Below are 26638 nucleotides of genomic sequence, written 5' to 3' on the forward strand. Positions count from 1 at the left end.
GGTGTCCCATGACGCATTTCGATGTCACCTTCCGCACTGGGATCGCCTCTGGAAATCTCGTCGAAGCACACATGATAGTCAATAAGTAATTGTTCCCTTTTCTTGTCTTAGGTAGTGGCCCCACGACGTCGATTATTAGGCGCTCAAACGCCTGGCCAAATGCTGGAACTGGAACTAAAGGTGCTTTCGGGATGGCAGGGACGTTCTTCCCCGCTCTATGGCACGGGAAACACGTCTTGCAAATTCTTCTTACATCCGCGTCCATGCCCGGCCAATAAAAATGTTCCCGAAGCCTGCCTAAGGTCTTGGTTACTCCCAGGTGACCCGCGGGATCCACTGTGTGTGCAAGTTTTAGCACCGCGCATCTGTACTGAGCTGGCACCACCACCTGATGCCTCACTCTCAGCATATCATCGCCCGCTTCTTCCCTAACCGGCCTCCACTGCCTCATTAGCACTCCCTTCTCCACGAAGAAATGAGTCGGTGACTTGGGTCCAGCGAGACCTCCTTCCACCTCCCGTACCAACTCAGGAAACTCTTCCTTTTGCAGCTCACCTAGACGGGTGCGGTCAATACCTAAAGGACTGGTGAGAGTAACTTGGACACTCTTATCCGACGCTTCCTCACCTGTCGTTTGTCCTCCGGCCTCCTCTTGGAACAATTGATCGAGCCCCAGGTCACCCGGCATGTTCTCTTCGGCGTGACAGGATCCGCTCACATCACCTTCATTGACGTCTCGTCCTGACGTCACTGCGCATACCGGAAATGCCACTCTCGCAATTTCCATTTTGCCACTACTGGCGCCCGTCTTGCTGCTCTGTCGATAGGGCTCTACACACTCCTCTCCCTTAATCAAATTCGGGAGAACACATCCCCCACAGGAGTCATTCCCTAGGATCACCTGAGCGTCCATCCTCGGCAGTAAAGCACAGACCCCTGCCAAGAGAGTCTGACAACCATAGTCTGAATTAAGAGTCACCCTATGGAGGGGCATCCTCACTTGTCCCCCCAACGTCCTTATCAGGGCCTCCCCTGTACTGGAACTTCTATAGTCCTCGGGGAAGAGGGATTCACTAACAAGGGTGAAGTCGGACCCAGTGTCCCTCAGCATCCTCGCTGGCACAGGATCAGCTCCCCTTATCTTCACCATCCCCTCACACACAAAGGGGTGGATCCTCTTCTCCCTCATCACCGGCATATCACCTGAATAATCGTTGGCTTCTCCGCTTTCCATCCTCGCGAAAGCCACGTTTCCACCGTGCCTGGGGCGACCGCACTCCCTTGCAAGGTGTCCTCGTCCCCCACAGTTGTAACACCGACCGCCTCTCCTCGGCGATCCTCTACCAGTCCTCCTGGTAGCACCAATGGTAGAGGTTCCCTGAGTCCTCCTAGGACTCTCTGTCGTCGGTTCCCGGGCAGCAGCACTCGCTCCCGAGCTAGGTCCACTGCTCACAGGTTGGGGCTTCCTCCCCGCGTCCCTTGAGCTCTTGAACTGGGTTACCTCATTGGGTACACTACTCTTGGGAGAGTCCCCACCCATCCTTGCTCCTCCTGAACTCCTAAGGTTCCCTCCCGACCTGGGGTAAGGCGAGTGTCTGGGCGGCCCCTCCCTCCTGAGATGTAGTGCCTCCTCCAGCATGTCGGCTCGGTCCGCTGCAGCCTTCAGGTCCTTAATACCTGTTTCTCTCAACCTTACTCGCAACTCAGGATGGAGCACTGACATAAACTTCTCCATCACTATCAGTCGTTTGATATCATCCACCGACTCCGCTTCCTCCGCCTTCAACCATCGTAGGAATTTCCGTTCCATATCCCTGGCGGTCTCGGCGTAAGTCTTTCCCGACGCTCTTGTATACTCTCTGAACCGCTTCCGGTACATCTCCGGAGTCAGCCGGAATGAGTGGAGAACCGCATTCTTAATCGCGTCGTAACTAGTACACTCCTCTAGGTCCAGCATGTTATAGGCTTCCCGGGCCTCACCAGTCAACCTGCCCTGGACCAGAGCAGCCCAATCATCTTCTGGCCACTCCTTCAGAGTTGCTATCCGTTCAAAGTGTTCGAAGAACGCCTCAGCTTCTTGTGGTTCGAACGTAGGTAAGTCACGTTCCCTTACCTGGTTGATACCTGGTTGATGGGGTTCTGGGAGTTCTTCTACTCCCCAAGCCCGGCCCGAGGCCAGGCTCGACTTGTGAGAGTTTGGTCCACCAGGCTGTTGCTTGGAGCGGCCCGCAGGCCCACATACCCACCACAGCCCGGTTGGTCCGGCACTCCTTGGAGGAATAAATCTAGTTTCCTCTTGAAAATGTCCACGGTTGTTCCGGCAATATTTCTTATGCTTGCTGGGAGGACGTTGAACAACCGCGGACCTCTGATGTTTATACAGTGTTCTCTCATTGTGCCTATGGCACCTCTGGTCTTCATTGGTTCTATTCTACATTTTCTTCCATGTCGTTCACTCCAGTACGTTATTATTTTACTGTGTAGATTTGGTACTTGGCCCTCCAGTATCTTCCAGGTGTATATTATTTGATATCTCTCTCGTCTTCTTTCTAGTGAGTACATTTGGAGGGCTTTGAGACGATCCCAATAATTTAGGTGCTTTATTGCATCTATGCGTGCCGTATATGTTCTCTGTATTCCCTCTATTTCAGCAATCTCTCCTGCTCTGAAGGGGGAAGTCAGTACTGAGCAGTACTCAAGACGGGACAACACAAGTGACTTGAAGAGTACAACCATTGTGATGGGATCCCTGGATTTGAAAGTTCTCGTAATCCATCCTATCATTTTTCTGGCTGTCGCAATATTTGCTTGGTTATGCTCCTTAAACGTTAGGTCGTCAGACATTATTATTCCCAAATCCTTTACATGCTGTTTTCCTACTATGGGTACATTTGATTGTGTTTTGTACTCTGTATTATGTTTAAGGTCCTTATTTTTACCGTACCTGAGTACCTGGAATTTATCACTGTTAAACATCATGTTATTTTCTGATGCCCAGTCGAAAACTTTATTAATATCAGCTTGAAGTTTTTCAATGTCCTCAGCCGAGGTAATTTTCATACTGATTTTTGTGTCATCTGCAAAGGATGATACGAAGCTGTGACTTGTATTTTTGTCTATATCTGATATGAGAATAAGGAAAAGCAGCGGTGCAAGGACTGTACCCTGAGGTACAGAGCTTTTCACTGCACTTGGACTAGATTTTATATGGTTGACAGTTACTCGCTGAGTCCTGTTTGACAGAAAACTGAGTATCCAGCGTCCTACTTTACCGGTTATTCCCATTGACTTCATTTTGTGTGCTATCACGCCATGGTCACATTTATCGAAAGCCTTTGCGAAGTCCGTGTATATCACATCAGCATTCTGTTTCTCTTCTAATGCCTCAGTGACTTTGTCGTAGTGCTCAAGTAGCTGTGAGAGGCACGATCTTCCCGCTCGAAATCCATGTTGGCCTGGGTTGTGAAGGTCATTGGTCTCCATGAAATTGGTGACCTGACTCCTAATCACTCTCTCAAATACTTTTATGATGTGCGATGTTAGTGCAACTGGTCTATAATTTTTTGCCAATGCTTTGCTCCCTCCCTTGTGTAGAGGGGCTATGTCTGCTACTTTAAGTGCATCTGGTATCTCCCCCGTGTCCAAGCTCTTCCTCCACACTATACTGAGTGCCTGTGCTACCGGCACTTTGCATTTCTTTATAAATATTGAATTCCATGAGTCTGAACCTGGGGCCGAGTGCATGGGCATGTTTTCAATTTCTTTTTCAAAATTTAGTGCGCTCGTGTTTATATCAGTTATATTTACAGGGGTTTGAATATCCCGCATAAAGAAATTGTCTGGATCTTCCACCTTCATGTTGTTTATTGGAGTGCTAAACATGTCCTCATACTGCTTTTTTAGGATTTCACTAATTTCTTTGTCATCCTCCGTGTATGAACCTTCACTTGTACGAATAGGTCCAATACTGGCAGTGGTTTTTGCTTTTGATTTCGCATATGAGAAGAAATATTTTGGATTTTTCTTTATTTCCTGAATTGCTTTCTGTTCTAACTGCCTTTCTTCAGTTTCATATGAGTGTTTCAATTTCCGCTCGATTTCTTCAATCTCCCTATTTAAATTATTCCTTCTTTGACGGGAAATTCGTGTCTGCATAAGCAGTTCCGTTATTTTTTTCCTGCGTTTATAGTGTCGTCTGCGTTCTCTTTCTACGTTAGATCTCTTTCTGGCTTTCCTCAAAGGAACATGTTTCAGACAGACTTGATACGCTTCTGAAGTCAGTTTTTCTATTCCTTCTGTAGGACTTGTATTATTTAGAACAGTTCCCCATGGAATGTTTGTAAGTTCCCTGTTTATTATGTCTCAGTCTATCCTTTTATTATTAAAATTGAATTTACTGAATAGCCCCTCTCGCTTTATCAACGTTTTAGGTCTATTCTGAGTATTGATGGTAGTTTGCACTTCAATGAGTTTGTGATCTGAGTATGTGGTATCTGATATCGTAATGTCTCTGATAATGTCTTCATTGTTTGTAAAGACCAGATCTAGAATATTTTCATTTCTCGTTGGCTCCGATATCTGCTGATTGAGTGAAAATTTGTCACAGAATCTAAGTAGTTCTCTAATCTGTGGTTGGTTAGGTCCTGATAGATTTCCTGGTATAATATTATTGTTTGCTATTTTCCACCTGAGACTAGGCAAGTTGAAGTCACCTAGGAAGATAATATCAGGTATCAGGTTCTCCAAATTATCAAGGCTATTCTCTATTTTGCTTATCTGTTCTGTGAATTCCTCAGCCGTTGCATCTGGCGGTTTGTATATTAGTATAATCACTAAATTTATTTTCTCTATTTTTAATCCCAGTACCTCTACCACCTCATTTGTAACGTTTAGGAGCTCCGAGCATACAAGGTCTTCCCTAATATACAGACCCACTCCTCCATGTGACCTAATTTTCCTATCACACCTGTATAGGTTATATCCTGGAATCCAGATCTCACTGTCCAACAATTCCCCTGCATGGGTTTCTGTGAAAGCTCCAAATACTGCATTTGACTCCGTGAGGAGGCCATTTATGAACTGTACTTTGTTGTTTGTTCTTGTTTTCAGTCCTTGTATGTTGGCAAAGATGAATGAGGTTACTCTATTAGTGATAGTTTGAATGGGAGACTTTTTCGGCAAGTCCATTAATCGTGGACATAATGAGTTTGTTCTGACCAGTACTGATTGTTGTAGGGCAGTTTTCTGTCGTAGTTGTAGTTCCCTTTCGGTGGGTAATTGTATCTGTAATTCTGGAATGCAAGTGGATCTGGCATCCAGTTCCATACACTCTCCATGCTGCTCCTTTTGAATTCTCTGCCGGTCTGGTATAAAAAATTTATAAAGTTTCCTCCAAATTTATTATCCTGCTTGCCACTCTTTATGTAGCGTTCCGTGCCTTTCACGTGAAAGTGTGGGCAGCTAAGGTCATAGCATTTTCTGTCCTCCAGTGAGGTTTGGCACATGTCAGGATGGAAAAACCTACATATTGATCCAAATCGACACTCACCTTTCCTAAGCATATTTAAACATTTTTTGGGATGTTGGTAACTGCATTCTAATCCTTTCTTATTACCAGCATATCTATGTCTGCATATGCCCTTTGCATAAAATTTGCATAAGTCTGTCCTTCTGTTCTGAATTGCTCTATCGAGAACCGTCGTGGTGTCTCTACCTATCGAGCTGTCAGTGCTGTCTGGTACACTTTCTAGTTTACTGTCATCTACATCCTGGCCTACTGAGTCAGAGTTTACAACTTCCTGAGTTTCAGCCTCAGTTTCATCCCTGACTATAGCCTCCGCCCCTTGTATATTAGAATTGTTGTTCCTTTCCCACTCCTTCTGGATGGCTGGGTAGGCTTCCAATGAATGATGTTTTCCGTTCATGCGTCATGTTATCTAGAAGGTTTTTTAGGATATTCCAAGCTGGCAGGTCATTTTTACACACCCAGAGCAAGTGACCAGCTCTCAGTGCCGTAGTGTTACTCACTCCTGTACAAGCTGAATGGAATCTAGTCTTACAGATATAACATTCAATTCCCGTTACCTTCGTCTTTAAGAAGTTGTTACAGTGGCCACAAATTTGTTTATTTACTCCCATTTTGCCTTTACTCCCATTTTTGTTGTATATATCTATATATTTATAATATTATATGTATATTGTATATTTGTAACAATATATATATGTATATATATTTATATGTTTAATATTATAATATTATATGTATATCGTATATTTGTAATATTATGTGTGTTATTTTGTTCAAACTTTATGGCAGGTACTTAGCGTAGGTAGCGAGGCTGGTCCCCCGGTCAGTACAGGTGACCTCTTGTGGCCCAGGTTGATGTCACCAGTTTCCAGTTACCCGATTTATAACCACTGATGCCGCCTCTTGCCACTATTCTATATTTCTAGTGTTCTATATTTATAATATTCACTTCCAACTTATATGTTGTTGTGATACCCGTTCCACATCACTGTTCCACGAATCACCGTTCACTATTTTTTGGTGTTTTTTTCCTAATACACGCATGTACACAAAGCCTCGTTCACTGGCTCACACGTGGTCTCCCGTTTATTCTCTATTTAACACAAAGTTCTATTGTTAATGACTATTTTCAATTTTCCAGCGGGTCACTATGCACTTTGTTATGTCTGTAATCAGTAATCCACGGCAGTAGTCCTACGAATCCCTGTTAATGTCACGATTTTAACGGAGCGCGCACGGTACGTCTACCCCCTCCCTCGACCTCGACTTACCTTGAGGTCATCTCGCCGTGCAGGTAGTGAGGGCAGACCACGCTCAACGCGACGCAATTCGACTTCTTTCTTTGCCTTTATCTCCTCCAGTCGCAGTTGTCTCTCTCCTTCTTCCCGCTGCAACCGAGCTTCTCTCTCACGCTCCTCTCGCTGCAGCCGTGCTTCTCGCTCACGCTCCTCTCGCTGCAGCCGTGCCTCTCGCTCACGCTCCTCTCGCTGCAGCTCAGCCGCACGTTCCTCTCGCTGCATTTGCGCTTCTCTCTCCTCTCGTCGCAGCTGGGCTTCCAGTTGCATCTTCATTATTTCCAGTTGCAGGCTCCTCTTAATACAGCTGGACCTTCCACTGCTTCCATGTTCACTGTGAATTCTCTCCACACTGGTAGGCGCTTGGGGTGGCTCTAGTCGGGACGGTTCACCTTGCGACGGCTCTCCTCGGGACGGCTCCTCTTGAGATGGCTCCTCTCCCGTCGCCTCCTCTCGAGCTGTGAACTGTGCCATGATCTCTATCCTTCGCTCCACTACCTTAGTCGTCCTCAACCTGATCCCAAAGTGGTTTGCCACTTGTTGGAGCTGGGCCTTGGTACACTCCTCCAGAATTCTCTCGTCCCTTGTGTCAATAAATTTCTTTACTTTGTCCTCCTCCATCTCTATATCATTGAGCATACACGACAGCACAGACAAGTTAGTAGGCAATAATTTCACCGTTTCGGTCCCTTAGTCGGTTGAGTAACAGTACTACTGAATTCACTGGCCACACTGTTTTAGTACCCTGGCAACACTTGTCTTGAAATTTGGGCCACACTGTAGCTTGATCCGCGCTTCCTGGCGAAGTTCCCAGTTCTTGGCTACCGGGGTTCGAATCCTGGCAAGGTCGCCAGTTCACTGTCACGTGGGGGGTGGTGGGCCGGGGCTCTGCTAGCACTCGGCTGCTAGGGGCTCAAAAGGCCGAATGCTCAGCCCCTCTGACTCCCGGGATTCACCGGAGTCTCCTCGGTCACACAGGAGAGAACCAACAATGCCCACCTCCGCAGGTCTTTGCTTCCACCACAAAAGGGGGTGCCACTGATTCACCCTGGAAGCCCCTCAGTCCAACACGGGGAAACTGCTGTTAACAGTTCCGGCCTAGACCCGTGGGGGAGTGAAGGAAGACTCAGGCTTACCTTATAACCATAACCTCCCTGAGTCTTGCCTGCCAGACAAAAGGGTTGCAGGAACTCCTTTCCCGCCTGTCTTCTCAATCTTCTTCTTAGCAAGGTCACCAGCTGGGTTATCATATCCGCACCCCAGCAATGCAGCTCAGTGGGTGTATTTATATATTGTTTGTAGCCAGAAGATTGCTACTCCCATAGATCTCCTACTAGACTGTTGGCCCAGGGTACTCTCCCAGGAAGGTCTGTGTGGCTTTACCTCTCTCTAGCCACTACGTTAATAGTTGCCACCATTCAGACACCGATACTGATCGGATGGCTAAGGGTACACTTTTATGTAAGTCTGTGCTGTCTCTACCACTCTTCAGGCAATAGGAACTGCTATAGAGAACGTTGTGTTCCCTAAAAGGTACTATGATAACCTTCGTGTATGCTCATAGAGAAATATCATAAATGAAGGCACACTTAAACACAGTGATAAAATGTGCGAATTTACTGATGCAAATTACATGAACACACACACAATCACAAGTAATACATGAATATGGAAGTATGGATACTAAGTCTGGAGATCGTCAGCCTCTTCTTCCACGACCTCCAACACTCCTTCAACTAGGCAGAAAGAGAGGAGTCCCACACTCTCACAGGAGGGCCTCTTCACCACGTCGGCGCCTCTTCTTCACTGTCCTGCCATCCATACACACTGTCCCCTCTGACAGTCCTGGACACAAGCTGCCTTGCTGCCTATTCTACTACTAAAGTATTAAAGTCCTGTTGCCATATACATAAGCAAATATTGTGGCCTAACTAGCCTACTCACACAAGGGGTAATGGGAGGGAAAATGATCTACCGTACATTCCTGGCTCACGACGCCTGTCCCTCGATGGTGTGAGGTTCCCACGCTTCCGTGGGTCGATCCTTGACGATCCAGGACGTTCCACAGGTCCTCAGGTGTCGTGGAGCCTTCACGTCGTCGCCGTTCCAATCCCTGACATCCCGCTGCCCCAATCCTGGTTCATCGATGGGCGCTGAGCTAATCACTATTTTTCCCACACTCGCCCCTTCCACAAGGCGTTGCTCCTTGTCCTAGGCACGGTGTCGTCCTTCCAAGACCCTCAGTGGATGTGACCCGGTCACAGCTAGGCTTGCCCGCCACACCTTTTCTGACCCTCGACGTCCAGCGTCGCCGCCCTGCGTCGTCGCCGAATATTTTCCAAGTTTGGCCCTCTTTCGCTCAAGAAACTTGGTTCCTTTTTTGCTTCCCAGAAGCGCGGGGTCTCCAATATATCCGATGGGCTGCAATAGCCAGCACTAATCCACTAAGAAAGGCTTGTAGAGCCTCTAATCCTGGAGAGCAGACCGAGGTGCGTCCTGTCGCTTCCAAGGTCGGGTCACTTCTGACGTTGGCGCCGCCCGGGGCACTCGGTGACGTCATGGCGGGCCCTGATTTGTCGCCCGCGACCTAAGTCGGCCAATCCGCGATCGGCTAGTGTCCCTTCCAAAAGGTCATATCTGCATTAGGGGATACTCTTACATTTTATAACAGGGCGCCAATTTCCCTTTATTTACAATTTATAATGTAACTTCCTTCCCTTTACTGGCAGTCGGTCTGGTCGCCACACATATCATTAGACTCCCTGAACCTCAGAGAATCAGTAGGGAGAGCTGATATGACTCTTAAAGCAGGCAAACTGAAGAGATAGGAGAGGGCACCTTAACAATACATATATATATATATATATATATATATATATATATATATATATATATATATATATATATATATATATATATATATATATATATATATATATATACATTATATATATATATATATATATATATATATATATATAAATATATATATATATATATATATATATTGTGGCGGGAAAGTGTTGGAGTGTTGTCTGTGGTAAGTGAGAGGGAGGAACACGTAAAACACAAAGTATGAACAATGAAACTTTAGTATATTTACTTTAAATATAAATGAAAATAAAGACAAATCTCGGGGGAATGAAAAGTACAATTAAATAACAAAGATAAATGCAAAGACAATGTGAGATACAATAGTATAAAGGTGAAATAGTAAAATGGTGCTGAGAATATCGGCTATGGCTGAAATCTCCCTTCGTATACAAGCCAGTGAGCTTAGTATGCCAGAGAAAGATGTCAACTCTAAGAGCACAAAGAATATTCTGAAGTTGATAGCTGGTCAGGGCTCCGACGTCGATTCAGGTAGATGGTGCGGAGGTGCAGTGTGCAGGTGCGCAGTCGGCGTGTCACTAATCAGGAGCAGGCAGGCTGGAATCGGTAGTTTGCTGGTTGACGACAAGCCGGCGTGGAGGGTGTGTGGAGTAGGGGGGGGGGGGATCTTGGGTACGTTTTGCCTCCTGGTCAAAACGTTTTGTGGTACCGGTGGAGGTATCTTGAATGTAGCATCTTATACTTGTTAACTGGACGTAACTTGAGGTAAGGAAGAGTAGGCTCAATCTCTCTAGAAAGAGATTATCGTCACAATATATATATATATATATATATATATATATATATATATATATATATATATATATATATATATATATATATATATATATATATATATATATATATATATATATATATATATATATATATATATATATATATATATATATAGGGGGTACCACCAATGGTGCAATTATAGGGACCCACAGCCTCAGAGAAGGGAACACAGAGCATTCAGGGAAAAACTTGCCATTTAACTCTGAATAAGAAAGAGAGTTCACTTCCCCTTTTTTTTTTTTCATGATGTTCACTTTATTATGCAAGGTTATATATACAGTTGCATATCTGATTTTATACAAAAAATGAACATTAAGAGGACACAAGAAAAAGTTCGCTTCCTAGAGGTTGTAGATTTCCTCGAACTCCTCCGTCGCCGGGCAGGAACTGAGGATGCAGTGGGCATTCCCCTTCTGGATCGCGACACTGAGGCGCTGAAAGAGAAAACTTGCTGCTCTAGGGTCTCTTGTGGTGTCAATGAGCTTGGAATCAAGATCCTTAAGAAACCTTCTTGCACACTCACCCCAAGAGAGTTTATATATATATATATATATATATATATATATATATATATATATATATATATATATATATATATATATATATATATATATATATATAATGTGTGGTGTGGTAGAGAAGGCACTTGTCTTTGAAGATGTGGTTGAACAAGCAAAACGTCCAGTGGTAGAGAATGAACCAGAGGGGGAGCAGAGCGATATACCAGAATAACAACAATGACAGCTTTGATTAGGGACTTTGTATAGTAGTGCAATTAATAAACTTTTAATCAATTGATTGATTTTTCTTTTCCTTATTGAATAATTGTACCTATAGGATGGATGAAAACACACTCTCTCACTCAGTTAAACAAGGAGACATTGATTCAGTCTTGGGCAGCTTTCAGAGACAAATATGATTCTTATACTGATAAAGCCACACAAATACTTACCATCCACTAATGATACCTGAAAACTGATGTCAAACAACGATTAACTCTAATAAGAGTTAATCGCGTAACTCCCAGAGACAAGTAAGATTCTGATAACATCACACAAATTACTTTCAATCTGTTGAGAGGTGGGGCAAAGATCCAAAGCTCAACTTACACACACAGGCACAAATGTAAAGCATTAAACATGTTTGATCATTGAGAGGTGACAAATAGGAGAGTACAAATAGGGGAGCTTACACACACACACACCCACACACACACACACATACACACACAGAGTGTCAGAGTGGTTGCCAAATGGAATGCATTAGGAAGTGATGTGGTGGAGGCTGACTCCATACACAGTTTCAAGTGTAGATATGATAGAGCCCAATAGGCTCAGGAACCTGTACACCTGTTGATTGACAGTTGAGAGGCGGGACCAAAGAGCCAGAGCTCAACCTCCGCAAGCACAACTAGGTGAGTACACACACAGAAGAGAAGCAGAAGGCCAATATGAAAACAACAGAGAAAGCAAGCAAGCAAGCGACATAGCTAAGACCCAACCCAAATTGCTGCACAGCCAAATCAGGAGAAAGACAGCAGTGAAGGAACAGGTAATGAAACTGAGGATATGGGCAGACAGATTCACTACAAACGACAAAGAAGTGTGCGAGGAACTCAATATGAAATTCCAGGAAGTCTTCACATTAGACCAAGGAGATGTTCCACAGATAAGAAAAGGATTAATTAACCAGGCACCACTAAAGGAATTTGAGATTACCAGTGGAGATGTATGGAAGCTTTTGCTAGAGTTGGATGTGACAAAGGATATAGGTCCAGATGGAATATCACCATGGATACTAAAGGAAGGAGCAGAAGCACTGTGCCTGCCACTCTCCATGGTGTATAACATATCACTGGTAACAGGTGAACTGCCAAAAATCTGGAAAGCGGCAAATGTGGTCCTGATATACAAAAGGGGGATAGACAGGAGGCACTGAACTACAGGCCAGTGTCACAAACTTGCATACCATGCAAACTAATGGAGAAAATTGTGCGAAAAATGCTAGTCGAACATCTAGAGCGAAGGAACTTTGTGTGACAACACCAACATGGTTTCAGAGGTGGCAAGTCATGCCACACAGGATTATATGAATTCTACGATCAGGCAACCAGAAAAAGGCAGGAAGAGAGAAGTGGGCAGACTTTATACTTTTGCTTTGTCAGAAAACCTTTGACACAATGCCACACCAGAGACTAGTGCGAAAACTGGAGGTGTAGGCATGTGTGAAAGGGAAGGTACTCCATTGGATAAGGGAGTACCTAAGTATCAGAAGGCAACGAGTTACTGTGCGGGGTGAGGTATCAGATTGGCGAGACGTCATCAGTGGGGTACCGCAGGGTTCAGTCCTTGGACTCATACTGTTTCTTATATATGTAAATGATCTTCCAGATGGTATAGAATTATTCCTCTCATTGTTTGCTGATGATGCAAAAATTATGAGGAGGATTAACATGGAGGAAGACAGTATGAGACTACTAGATGGCCTAAACAAACAGCATGAATGGTCCAACAAATGTCTACTAAAGTTCAACCCGAGTAAATGTAAGGTAATAAAACTAGGCAGTGGAAACAGGAGGCCAGACACAGAATACAGAATGGGAGATGAAGTCCTTCATGAAACGGACAGAGAGAATGATGTAGGAGTTGATATCTCACCAACCCTTTCTCCTGAAGCCCACATCAAAAGAATAACATCTGTGGCGTATGCGAGGCTGGCTAACATCAGAACTGCCTTCAGGAATCTGTGTAAGGAATCATTCAGAACCTTGTATACCACGTATGTAAGACCAATCCAGGAATATGCGGCCCCAACATGGAGCCAGTACCTTGTCAAGCACAAGGCGAAGCTTGAAAAAGTTCTTGAAAGATATGCCACTAGGCATATCTCTGAACTAAGAGATAGTTCTGGCATATTCCAGAACTAAGAGGCATGAGTTACGAAGAAAGGCTGCGAGAAATGCACCTCACGACATTAAAAGACAAAAGAGTAAGGGAAGACATGATCACTACCAACAAAATTCTCAGACCAATTGACAGGGTAGATAAAGATAAACTGTTTAACACGGGTGGTACGCGAACAAGGAGACACAGGTGGAATTGAGTACCCAAATGAGCGACAGGGACGTTAGAAAGAACTTTTTCAGTGTCAGAGTAGTTAACAGATGGAATGCATTAGGTAGTGATGTGGTGGAGGCTGACTCCATACACAGTTTCAAATGTAGATATGATAGAGCCCAGTAGGCTCTGGAATCTGTACATCAGTTGATTGACAGTTGAGAGGCGGGACCAAAGAGCCAGAGCTCAACCCCCACATGCACAATTAGGTGAGTACACACAGACACACACAGTGTGTCAGCCAGCCGTGGAGGGAGGGGGTCGCGGGTCACCCGCGCTACAATAAACGCCAATATTTTTGGGTTAATTAAGGCTACGGTGACAGATCATAGATCTAAGGGTATCACAAAGCGTATAACCGCCACGAATAGGAAAGAAAAATACAGTGCTATCACGAGAACTTTGTGTTAAACAGTGAATTGACCAGACAGGCTACGTGGGAGGGCCAACGAGGCTTTGTTTACATATTGGGTCAAATGATCAGTGGTACAGTGAAATAATGAACTGTATCACAACACACACACCGATACAGTGACTGACTCCAGAGATTTGTGTTAGATAGAGAAGAACCGCTATCATCAATCTACTGGATTAGTGAGTCACCACGTGGGAGGCGACAACGATCACTTCGTCATCCAGCATCGTAATCATTCACCTGGTTGTGTGAGCGGGAGGCAGACAGGTGGGTACCCCTCTCTAGTCAATTCTGCAGGTGTACAGAGTGAGGTAAAATATTATCAAATTCTTGTTCAGTATATCATATACATATAAAATATCAAAGTGACACATTTTGGGTAGAGGTTGACATTTTACTGGACCCCCGTAACACACGCATGCACCCACACACGCACACACACACACTTACGTTTGCAAACACACACGCACGCACATGCAAAAACAAACACACACACACACACATTCGTCCAGTCAAGCTAAAAAGGATTAAAACCTTTCGTGGAAAGGGGATAAAACCTCACTCATATTCCACCCCCTCTCTTACCTCCCCCTATCATGCTAACCCAATACACTCCCCCCCCCCACTCCCACTCCCCACACACTCTCTCTTTATCTCTCTCTCCTTTTTTGCCAATCTCCCTCTCTCCTCCTCTCTCCCGCTCCAACACACACACACACACACAAACACATACACATACACACACACAAACACATACACATACACACAAACACACACACACAGGTAACAGGGACAGCAACTGGAGCTCACTGGGAACCCAGGTAAACCGCTAATCCCCCTTCCATAATCTGAACACAACACCTCACCCACCACCACTTAACCCCCATCACATGCACACACACACCCCACCTTCCCTCTCTCTCTCTCTCTCTCTCTCTCTCTCTGTCTCTCTCTCTCTCTCTCTCTCTCGTACTCTCTCTCTATCTTACTCTCTCTCTATCTTTCTCTCTATCTTACTCTCTCTCTTGACAAGGGACAAAATGGCAGAAGGACGCAACAGGGACACGGAGAATAGTCGAAGTGACCAAACGAAGGAAATGTTAACCCAAGTTCTGGAGGAATTCAGGAGGGAGATACATGAAATGAGGATTACAATTAACAACCTGCAAAGTGAGCTGACATCAGCAAGAGAGATCAAATTCCTCACGGAGAAAAATAAAGAGACAGAGCATCAGATTATAATCCAAAGGGAAGGTGGGAATATTACTTTGGAAGGAAATGCCTCTGTACCTAAAACATTTGGGGAAAGACTAAGAAAGAGCTCAGAAGCAATGGATACAGTGAGGGAGGTAGCCATGCCAGCAGCTACCTCACAGAAAGCAGCAAGGTGCACCAGTCAACTGCTGGAGAGAAAAAGATCAGTGGTAGTTGTAGGCATCAAAGAACAGGAAGGTTCCAACAGGCAGGAATGGAATAGCAAGGATAGAGAGGCAGTACATGGGCTACTGAAAGGGTTACAGATGGAAGGGACTGAACAAAAAATTGAGAAGGTTTTCTGGTTGGGCTGGTGCAACAAGGACAGAAACCGACTTGTAAAGGTGGTGTTTACAAACGAAGCCATGAAGGAGGATATTCTCGAAAGGAAGAGTCATCTGCAATATGTGGAGGGATTCCAAAAAGTATTCCTGCAGAGGGACAAGATGAAGGAGGAGATGGCCAGGGCATCAGAGGCAAGGAGGAAGCGCAGGGAGAGAGGAGTAAACCAGGAAATTGCAACCCCCAACGCAACAGTCCCAGAGACAAGAGGGGAACCCAAAACCAGCACCCCAGCATCACCAGAGGGGAGGGTAACACCACCACCCCCTATGCATAGAAACCCGCCCTTCCCCTGACCCTACCTGCCCCCACTCAAATGATCACCGAACCCTCCCTCCCCCCCACCCCATTCTGACCCTGTCACCCCTCCCCCATTCCCACCATATCCCCCCCCCCTCCTGCCTTTCCCCCCTCCCCCTTCATCCCATACCCTCCCTATACCTTCTCCCTCCTCACCCTGTATCCTCCATGTCCCCCCTATCTCCTTAACCCACACCCTACCTATCCCCTCTTCCCTTTAACCCCCACCCCCCACCCCAAAATCCTCTGAGACCCTGCAAACCACCTCACAGATCTTCTCACCCAGGGAACAGCTTCCCACACCAGCAGAATGCTCTCCAAGAAGGGGACAAGAAAATGAACAGAAGAAAGTGAGCTTCAAGGCAATGTACATAAATGGGATTACAAATAAAACAAGTGAACTCGGATAATGGGCATTAGAAGAAAACCCAGACATAATAGCACTCACAGAAACAAAGCTAACGAAAACCATAACAAATGCAGTGTTTCCACAAGGCTACTATCTAGTGAGGAAAGAGAGGGAAGGGAGAAGAGGAGATGGTGTAGCTTTGCTAATAAGAGAAGGTTGGAGTTTTGAAGAGATGGTAATTCAGAACTGTGAAGGTTTCAGTGACTACATATCAGGCACCATAGCAACTGGAGGACAGAAAATTATAGTAGAAGTCATATATAAACCCCCACCGAACGACAGAAGACCCAGACAGAAATATGATAGTAACAACTTGGCCACCATCAATATAATAGAGAGAGCAGCTTCTGTGGCTAGCAGGAACGGATCCAGAATACTAATCATGGGAGACTTCAACCATGGGAAGATAGATTGGGGGAACAGAGACCCACATGGAGTACCAGACACATGGAGAGTTTAGCTGCTGGATGTAGCAACAAGAAACTTTCTAAGTCAACACGTCAAGGAACCGACAAGAATGAGAGGAGGGGATGAACCAGCCCTGCTTGATCTGATATTTACCCTAAATGAGTCGGATATAAGGAAAGTTAAGTTGAAAGCTCCCTTGGTTATGAGTGATCATAGTGTATTGAGCTTTGAGTACCTGGTTGAAATAGGAATTATCACCCCCCCCCCCCAAAAAAAAAGAACTGGCAAACAAAGGCCTGGCGTACCGAAAAGGAAACAATGAGGAGATGAATAAATTCTTAAGGGATATACATTGGGACACAGAACTCAGAACCAAGTCTGTACAAGACATGATGGACTATGTCACCCAAAAGTGTCAAAAGACTTTAAGCAGGTTTCTCCTAGCCCAACAGGAAAAAACAGAGAAGCAAATGAAGAATCCATGGTTTAATAGGGAATGTATGAAAGCAAAGAAGCTGAACAAAAGTTCATGGAGGAACTTCCGTAATAACAGAACACCAGAAAGTAGAGAGAGATACCAGAGAACCAGGAAGAAGTATGTTAGTGTGAGAAGAGCAGCTGAGAAAAGGTATGAAAATGATGTAGCTAATAGAGCCAAGACTGAACCAAAGCTACTTCACAGTCACATCAGGAGGTAGACAACAGTGAAGGAACAGGTGATGAAACTTAGAGTGGGCGAGGACAAAGAGGTGTGTGAAGAACTCAACAAAAGGTTCCAGGAGGTCTTTACAATCGAACAGGGAGAAGTCACGGCTCTTGGAGAGGTGGCAACAAACCAGGTGACCTTGGAAAGGCTTGAAATTACAAGAGATGAGGTCAAGAAGCACCTATTGGAGCTGGATGTGAGAAGAGCTTTTGGGCCGGACGGAATCTCACCATGGGTTTTGAAAAAGTGTGCAGGAGCACTTTGCTTGCCACTCTCCATAGTGTATAGTAGGTTACTGGAAACGGGAGACCTACCAGAAATATGGAAGACTGCTAATGTAGTACCAACATACACAAAGGGTAACAGACATGAGGCACTGAACTACAGGCCAGTGTCCTTAACTTGTATACCATGTAAGGTGATGGAGAAGATTGTGAGAAAAAACCTAGTAACACATCTGGAGAGAAGAGACTTCGTGACAACCCATCAACATGGGTTCAGGGAGGGTAAATCTTGCCTTACAGGCTTGATAGAATTCTACGATCAGGTGACAAAGATTAAGCAAGAGAGAGAAGGATGGACGGACTGCGTTTGTTTGGACTGTCAGAAAGCCTTTGACACAGTACCCCATAAAAGGTTGATGCATAAGCTGGAGAAACAGGCAGGAGTAACTGGTAGGGCGCTCCAGTGGATAAGGGAGTACCTAAGTAATTGGAAGCAGAGAGTTACAGTGAGGGGTGAGACCTCAGAATGGCGTGAAGCCACCAGTGGAGTCCCACAGGGCTCTGTACTCAGACCTATCTTGTTTCTGATATACGTAAATGATCTCCCAGAGGGTATAGACTCATTCCTCTCAATGTTTGCTGACGACGCCAAAATTATGAGAAGGAATAAGACAGAGGAGGACAGCTTGAGGTTTCAAGAAGACCTGGACAAGCTGTAGGAATGGTCGAACAAATGGCTGTTAGAGTTTAACCCAAGCAAATGTAATGTAATGAAGCTAGGGGTAGGAAGCAGGAGACCAGATACAAGGTATCATTTGGGCGATGAAATACTTTAAGAGTCAGAGAGAGAAAAAGACCTGGTGGTTGATATTACGCCAGACCTGTCCCCTGAAGCTCATATCAAGAGGATAACATCAGCAGCATATGCCAGGTTGGCTAACATAAGAACGGCCTTTAGAAACTTGTGTAAGGAATCTTTAAGAACATTATATACCACATATGTCAGAAAAATCTTGGAGTATGCGGCTCCAGCATGGAGTCCATATCTAGTCAAGCATAAGACTAAACTGGAAAAGGTTCAAAGGTTTGCCACCAGACTGAGAGGTATGAGCTACGATACCAGGTTGATGGGGTTCTGGGAGTTCTTCTACTCCCCAAGCCCGGCCCGAGGCCAGACTTGACTTGTGAGAGTTTGGTCCACCAGGCTGTTGCTTGGAGCGGCCTGCAGGCCCCCATACCCACCACAGGCCGGTTGGTCCGGCACTCCTTGAAGGAAACAATCTAGTTTCCTCTTGAAGATGTCCACGGTTGTTCCTGCAATATTTCTGATGCTCGCTGGTAGGACGTTGAACAACCGTGGACCTCTGATGTTCATACAGTGTTCTCTGATTGTGCCCATGGCACCTCTGCTCTTCACCGGTTCTATTCTGCATTTTCTTCCATGTCGTTCACTCCAGTACGTTGTTATTTTACTGTGCAGATTTGGGACCTGTCCCTACAGTATTTTCCTTGTGTATATTATTTCATATCTCTCTCGTCTTCTTTCTAGTGAGTACATTTGGAGAGCTTTAAGACGATCCCAATAATTTAGGTGCTTTATCTCGTCTATGCGTGCCGTATATGTTCTCTGTATTCCTTTTATTTAGGAATCTCTCCTGCTCTGAAGGGGGAAGTGAGTACTGAGCAGTACTCAAGACGGAACAACACAAATGATTTGAAGAGTACAACCATTGTGATGGGATCTCTGGACTTGAAGGTTCTCGTAATCCATCCTATCATTTTTCCAACCCGTTCACGCACTTTCGTATAGTCAATATTGACGTATTAAAAACGTGCATATGTGACATACTAAGCATACTAGTATACCTTGAAAAGCTTCACAGAAAAAACCGACCTTACCTAACCTTCTTAGTACGTTAAGACAAGCATTTAATTACTTCGTAATTGCAATTATTACTTAACCTATACCTATAATAGGTTAAGTAATAATTGTAATTACGAAGCAATAAGATGCTTATCTTAACATACTAAGAAGGTTAGGTAAGGTCGGTGTTTTCTATGAAGCTTTTCAAGGTAAACTAGTATGTTTAGTTTGGCAGTGGTTTTTCGCTTTCGATTTAGCATATGTGAAGAAATATTTTGGGTTTTTCTTTATTTCTTGAATTGCTTTCTGTTCTAGTTACCTTACTTCAGCCTGATAGGAATGCTTCAGTTTCTGTTCGATTTCTCCAATCTCCCTGTTTAAATTATTTCTTCTTTGTATGGAGAGTCGTGTCTGCTTAAGCATTTCCGTTAATTTCTTCCTTCCTTTGTAATGTCGTCTGCGTTCTCTTTCTTTATTTGACCTCTTTCTGGCTTTCCTCAAAGGAACATGTTTCAGACAGACTTCATATGCTTCAGAAGTCAGTTTTTCTATTCCTTGTGTAGGATTTTTATTTCTTAGAACATTTTCCCGTTGAATGTTTGTAAGTTCCCTGTTTATTTTCTCCCAGTATATCCTCTTATTATTAAAATTGAATTTATTGAATAACCCTTCTCCCTTGTTTTTTCTCTTGGGCCGACTACCGACTACCGTGGAGGCTCACTCCATACACAGTTTCAAGTGTAGATATGATAGAGCCCAATAGGCTCTGGAACCTGTACACCTGTTGATTGACAGTTGAGAGGCGGGACAAAAGAGCCAGAGCTCAACCCCTGCAAACACAACTAGGTGAGTACACACGAGTGGGATGGCTCGTACAAAGGTGTGGTGGATTGCGGGTGACGAAATGGATGACTAGGCGAGGTGGAATTCATTGTCCCAAAGAGCGGGGTAATTCTCACTCAATTACTACAAGAGACTTCCACAAATCACTGGATAGCCTTCCACATTTCCACTGCTGCCAGGTATCTTGGTCAATATAACAGATGACCTCAGATGTTGACAATAAACATGGATCACAAGTGCAGACTAGTTGCACCTTCTAGACCACATGTTTGACACACTCTCAGTACTCTCATAAATATCAAAATACCATCTCGCCGCGACTCTTGACCCAGCCAGACGGATTCGCAATTACGGCATGATAATGAATGTTTTATTTAATGGTCGCTATAGACCGTGCTGATTCATGGCTCGGACGAGCCATGAGATAGCATGTCTCTCCAACACAACGACCCTAGGCAGACTTCCCTGGCGTGCTCGGGCAGGTGTGGAGCACGCTGGCTTCCCTCTGTTTTACTTAACCAATCAGAGAGCAAAGCAGCCACTCTTCCTAGGTATACCGAGTGATTATATATGTAAGAGCTATCAATGAGTGCTCTTTCCCTCGTGTTATGCGACTCTGGTGACGTGACATCACAGCACAGGAGGTCTACTTGGCTGACTTCACCGCCTGCCAGCCGTGCTGCTCCCAGCGAGAACCGTTAGCTTACTGACCACAACTCCCCCTCTGCGACTCACTGCACATTTTACATGTAAAACATACTAAATGCTGTATCTACTCTCACAGAGTAGTTACAGCTGCCTTTAGTCTCAATGGAATGGTCTAGGGCTAGGCTGTCCCCAGACACCAAACAAACGATGTTTCGTGAAAGTATTACCACAAATAGGTCCCGTACACCCCTGATGTACCTCATGTCCTAGTGTGTGCATTCCACTACACAAAAGTCCAGAATTTTACCATCAATTACCGTATTTTTGTAACATTTAATAGAACGTTATATAGTGAATATTTATTTGAATGTGAATATGAAAATGAATATTAGTGTTTCATATACATTTCTAACCAACTTCAAGTTCAAGGATGTTTATTGAGAGAAGAAAGAAATAAATCTCAAAGGGATAGAGCAGCTTAGGCTATTCTACCCCCCACATTTCTAATCTATGTCTGAAATGTAAATCTCTCAAACAAATTTAATTATCGGAGTTCACTGTAGAGTTTTCATCTAACTGGCAATATTATACAGAGGCAAATTAAACACATTGTGTTCTAGAGAATAATGAAACGAAAATTTTTAATAATCACACTATAAACTTATCATATTGTTTGAGTTGCTTATCCTTTTTTTCTATCGTGACAAGGTGGATAGCTTCCAAGTCAACCCGACCAGTCAATGATCGGGTTGACATAACACTTGTGTTTCAACATGACTTGAGGAGTCCGGTATTGACCACAGTCGGCCACAGACAGTTGTTAGAGTGCTGCAACCTTCATGCTCATTTACAGGGCCCCGGTTTCTGCGCGGGTGCGTTGACCCGTTGTTTGGATTGACTGTTACAGTTTTCGTGATAGCCAGTGTGGGAGAGACGCGTCCGACTCGGTCGGAGATCCTGGAATTCGTAAATGCTGTTGATATGTGGCGATGAGCAGTCAAAGTTCAGGAATTTTAAATATCAATTGACGACCTTGGAATCCAGAAGCTCGGTGATGGGGTAATTGATTTTGAAATTCGTGGATGAATCGTCGTTTATGGACAGAACTGAGGGTTGTGATTATTAGTTAAGGGGCGATTGTGGCTCAGTGAAGGTCGACGACCTCGGGATAGGACACAACCTATAAAGTTGTGTGTGACGTACTATTTTAAATACCTGACAGTTTGTACCCCCTCCTCCTCCACACCTCTACCCTCTCCTCCTTCACACCTCTACCCCCTCCTCCTCCACACCTCTACCCCTCTCCTCCTCCACACCTCTACCCCCCCCTCCTCCTCCACACCTCTACCCCCTCCTCCTCCACACCCCTACCCCCTGCTCCTCCACACCTCTACCCCCTCCTCCTCCACACCTCTACCCTCTCCTCCTCCACACCCCTACTCCCTCCTCCTCCACACCTCTTCCCCCTCCTCCTCCACACCTCTACCCCCTCCTCCTCCACACCTCTACCCCCTCCTCCTACACACCTCTAACCCCTCCTCCTGTTGGAAATTTCCAACACTAATAAACTACTATTGTATTATAATAAATCATTATCATTATATACTAACTACAGTAGTTACTAATTTTACTAACGGTCGTGTCAACATAAATTAACCATTGCATCTGCGTATTAATGCTAGAATTCTCATGAAATCGAGTAGCAACATTGCGTCAGATAATGTCCAGTTAGACACATTTATTACCAATGGATTAGAGAATTGAATGTGGTTCTCTAAAAATCATCAGTATTCCGTGTAATAATTACTTACGGATAATATAACTCCCAATAATCTAAAACCGAGAGTTATTAACTAAAATTGTTATCAAGCAGTAGTTTTATCTGTTACGTGCGAATGCCATGGAGAAAATGAAATCTTCTCCATTTCTCGTTTAACACCGTGAAACGAGAATATGGTAATATTTAAATCCCTATAATTGCAACTCTGTTCTCATTAACGTATTACATCCATAATTGCGTGGAAAAGAATTATTCGTGATCAATAATTTCTGTGGCGAATGCGAGAGACGGGTTGAGGGAGGCGGCGACGCCATTGTGAGAGAGAAGGCATCCCTGGCGTGAAGAGTGGTGAGACACATGGTAGTGACTGGGGAATTTATCAGCAAGAATTACGCTGATACTCGGTCAACAGTTGATAATTACTCATCCACGTGTTCTATACTGCCCAGCCAGTTAATAACGCGTCAACAATTGAAGCCAAGACCCGTAATTACACGTACACAGCAGTGAACGTCAGGGACTGGCTGACGCGGTTCCGGCAGACCTCAGTATTCAATACGCTCACGATAAGTATAGGTTTCTCGTTTGATGCATCATCCTAGATTGTATATATGTGAGTAGTCTGTCGTTATATAGCGAGAAGACCCAATATACAACGTTAGTACAAGTTCGGCAATTTCCTCCGTATTCATGAATATTGAAATTAAAACGTAGCCTATTCAAATGCTACTTAATTTTCTCTGATTTCAGCGTGTATGCGAGGAGTCATCAAGTTGTTTCTCTTCATTCGTGTTATTCACCTCTAGTTCCTTTTCTGTGGAGATCCTGTGAACACGAGGACGAATGACGAAATGATGTTATACAAATCGTCTTAAAGCTAAGACCTTTTTCGTACAAATTTATTTTATATGATTTGATTCTTATATAATTCCTGTAGAATCTTTACATTGAATAGATTATTACCAGAAATGATGATTGGTAATTCATGTGTTTGCTCTGACTTGCTCAGTAATTATAATCTTTAATATTCACAATTTGAGTTCTCATATTTGAATCTATAGTAGTTTAGATTTATAATATCATTTACTCAGCAATGAACTGGTGACGAACCACACTAGTTCCTAGATGTATATGAATTTCTAGAAATACTCCCCCAATGTAGGTCTTTGAGGCTCTGACTTTAATTAATTAATAATACAGTCCATTCATTATTTCAAGTGATTACCCAGCAAACAATTTTAGGTTGCCACAACATATCTGGAAAGTATTTGAAAGTATTGGAAACGTTTGTTTTATCGTATCAGATACGATATTGTGTGTGGACTTAAATAGGTTTCCAAAACTTATAACCAAGACATATGTATCTAACACTAATTTGAGATGTTGTGGCAACTTTACACTCCTAACATGAGTCATTCATAATCCATTCATATACCAATATGAATCTCTTATGAAAGGTTTGAGCCAATAATCTGAACCCTTTTCACATCTTTGTGTTTAAAGTTAAATTTCTTGAAATTAAATTATATTTTATATTATATTATTTTTATTATATTTTATATTATATTATTATTTTCAATTTAAATATTAAAACCAATTTAAGGGTAAAAAAAATCTAATAATTTATATTTCTTTTATTATTTACTAACAATTATAATTATTTACTAACGGAGAGAGGGGAGGCTGTACGGCGGAGAGTGGCGGCTGTGGCGGACAGTAGCGGCGGTGGCGGATAGTGGCTGCGGGCAGACAGTGGCGGTGGGCGGACAGTGGCGGCGGTGGGCGGACAGTGGCGGTGGGCGGACAGTGGCGGCGGTGGCGGACAGTGGCGGCGGAGGCGGATAGTGGCGGCGGGCGGACAGTGGCGGCGGTGGCGGATAGTGGCGGCGGGCGGACAGGGCGGCGGCGGGCGGACAGTGGCGGCGGGAGGACAGTAGCGGCGGTGGCGGATAGTGGCTGCGGGCAGACAGTGGCGGTGGGCGGACAGTGGCGGCGGTGGGCGGACAGTGGCGGTGGGCGGACAGTGGCGGCGGTGGCGGACAGTGGCGGCGGAGGCGGATAGTGGCGGCGGGCGGACAGTGGCGGCGGTGGCGGATAGTGGCGGCGGGCGGACAGGGCGGCGGCGGGCGGACAGTGGCGGCGGGAGGACAGTAGCGGCGGTGGCGGATAGTGGCGGCGGGCGGACAGTGGCGGCGGGCGGACAGTGGCGGCGGCGGGCGGACAGTGGCGGCGGCGGGCGGACAGTGGAGGCGGCGGGCGGACAGTGGAGGCGGCGGGCGGACAGTGGAGGCGGCGGGCGGACAGTGGAGGCGGCGGGCGGACAGTGGAGGCGGCGGGCGGACAGTGGTGGCGGCCGGCGGACAGTAGTGGCGGCGGGCGGACAGTGGTGGTGGCGGGCGGACAGTGGTGGCGGCGAGCGGACAGTGGTGGCGGCGGGCGGACAGTGGCGGCGGTGGCAGACAGTGGTGGCGGTGGCGGACAGTGGCGGCGATGGCGGACAGTGACGGCGGTGGCGGACAGTGGCGGCGGTGGCGGACAGTGGCGGCTGTGTCTGGCGGTGGTGGCGGGCGGTGGCGGGTGGCGGCGTCTGTGATGAGTGGTGGCGGCTGGCGGTGGTGGGTGGTGGCGGCGGTGGTGGTGTGTAGTGGTGGCGGCGGCGGCGGCTGGTGGTGGTGGGTGGTGACGGCGGTGGTGGTGGGTGGTGATGGCGGCGGCGGCTGGTGGTGGTGGGTGGTGGCGGCGGCGGCGGCTGGTGGTGGTGGCGGCGGCGGCTGGTGGTGGTGGCGGCGGTGGCTGGTGGTGGTGGGTGGTGGCGGCGGCTGGTGGTGGTGGGTGGTGGCGGTGGGTGGTGGGTGGTGGCGGCTGTGGTGGGTGGTTGCGGGCGGTGGCGGGCGGCGGCTACCTACCTACCTTGAGGTGCTTCCGGGGCTTAGTGTCCCCGCGGCCCGGTCGTCGACCAGGCCTCCTGGCGGCGGCTGTGGTGGGTGGTGACGATCGGCGGTGGGGGGGGGGCTGGTGGCGGCTTGCGGTGGCGACTGTGGCAACGGGCGGTGACGGCTGATAGCGGGCGGTGGTGGCGGCTGGTGGCAGGTGGTGGTGGCGGCTGATGGTGGTGGCAGCTGGTGGCGGTGATGGCGGCTGGTGGTGGTGGCGGCTGGTGGTGGTGGCAGCTGGTGGCGGCTGGTGGCGGTGATGGCGGCTGGTGGTGGCGGCGGTGGTGGGTGGTGGTGGTGGTGGTGGTGGGTGGTGGTGGTGGCTGTGGTGGGTGGTGGCGGTGGTGTCGGCGGCGGCTGTGGTGGGTGGTGGCGGCGGCGGCGGTGATGGGTGGTGGCGGCGGCGGCGGCGGCGGTGGTGGTGGGTGGTGGTGGCGGCGGCGGTGATGGGTGGTGGCGGCGGTGGTGGTGGGTGGTGGTGGCGGCGGCGGCTGGTGGTGGTGGGTGGTGGTGGTGGGTGGTGGCGGCGGGTGGCGGTGGTGGGCGGTGGCGGCTGGTGGTGGGTGGTGGCGGGTGGCGGCTGGTGGTAGGTGGTGGCGGGTGGCGGCTGGTGGTGGGTTGTGGCGGGTGGCGGCTGGTGGTGGGTGGCGGGTGGCGGCGGGTGGTGGGTGGTGGCGGCGGGTGGTGGGTGGTGGCGGGTGGAGTGGTGGTGGGTGGTGGCGGGTGGCGGCTGGTGGTGGCGGGTGGCGGCTGGTGGTGGCGGGTGGCGGCTGGTGGTGGGTGGTGGCGGGTGGCGGCTGGTGGTGGGTGGTGGCGGGTGGCGGCTGGTGGTGGGTGGTGGCGGGTGGCGGCTGGTGGTGGGTGGTGGGTGGCGGGTGGCGGCTGGTGGCGGGTGGCGGCGGGTG

Source organism: Procambarus clarkii, unplaced genomic scaffold (assembly GCF_040958095.1).
Source record: "Procambarus clarkii isolate CNS0578487 unplaced genomic scaffold, FALCON_Pclarkii_2.0 HiC_scaffold_104, whole genome shotgun sequence".
Classification (NCBI taxonomy): domain Eukaryota; kingdom Metazoa; phylum Arthropoda; class Malacostraca; order Decapoda; family Cambaridae; genus Procambarus; species Procambarus clarkii.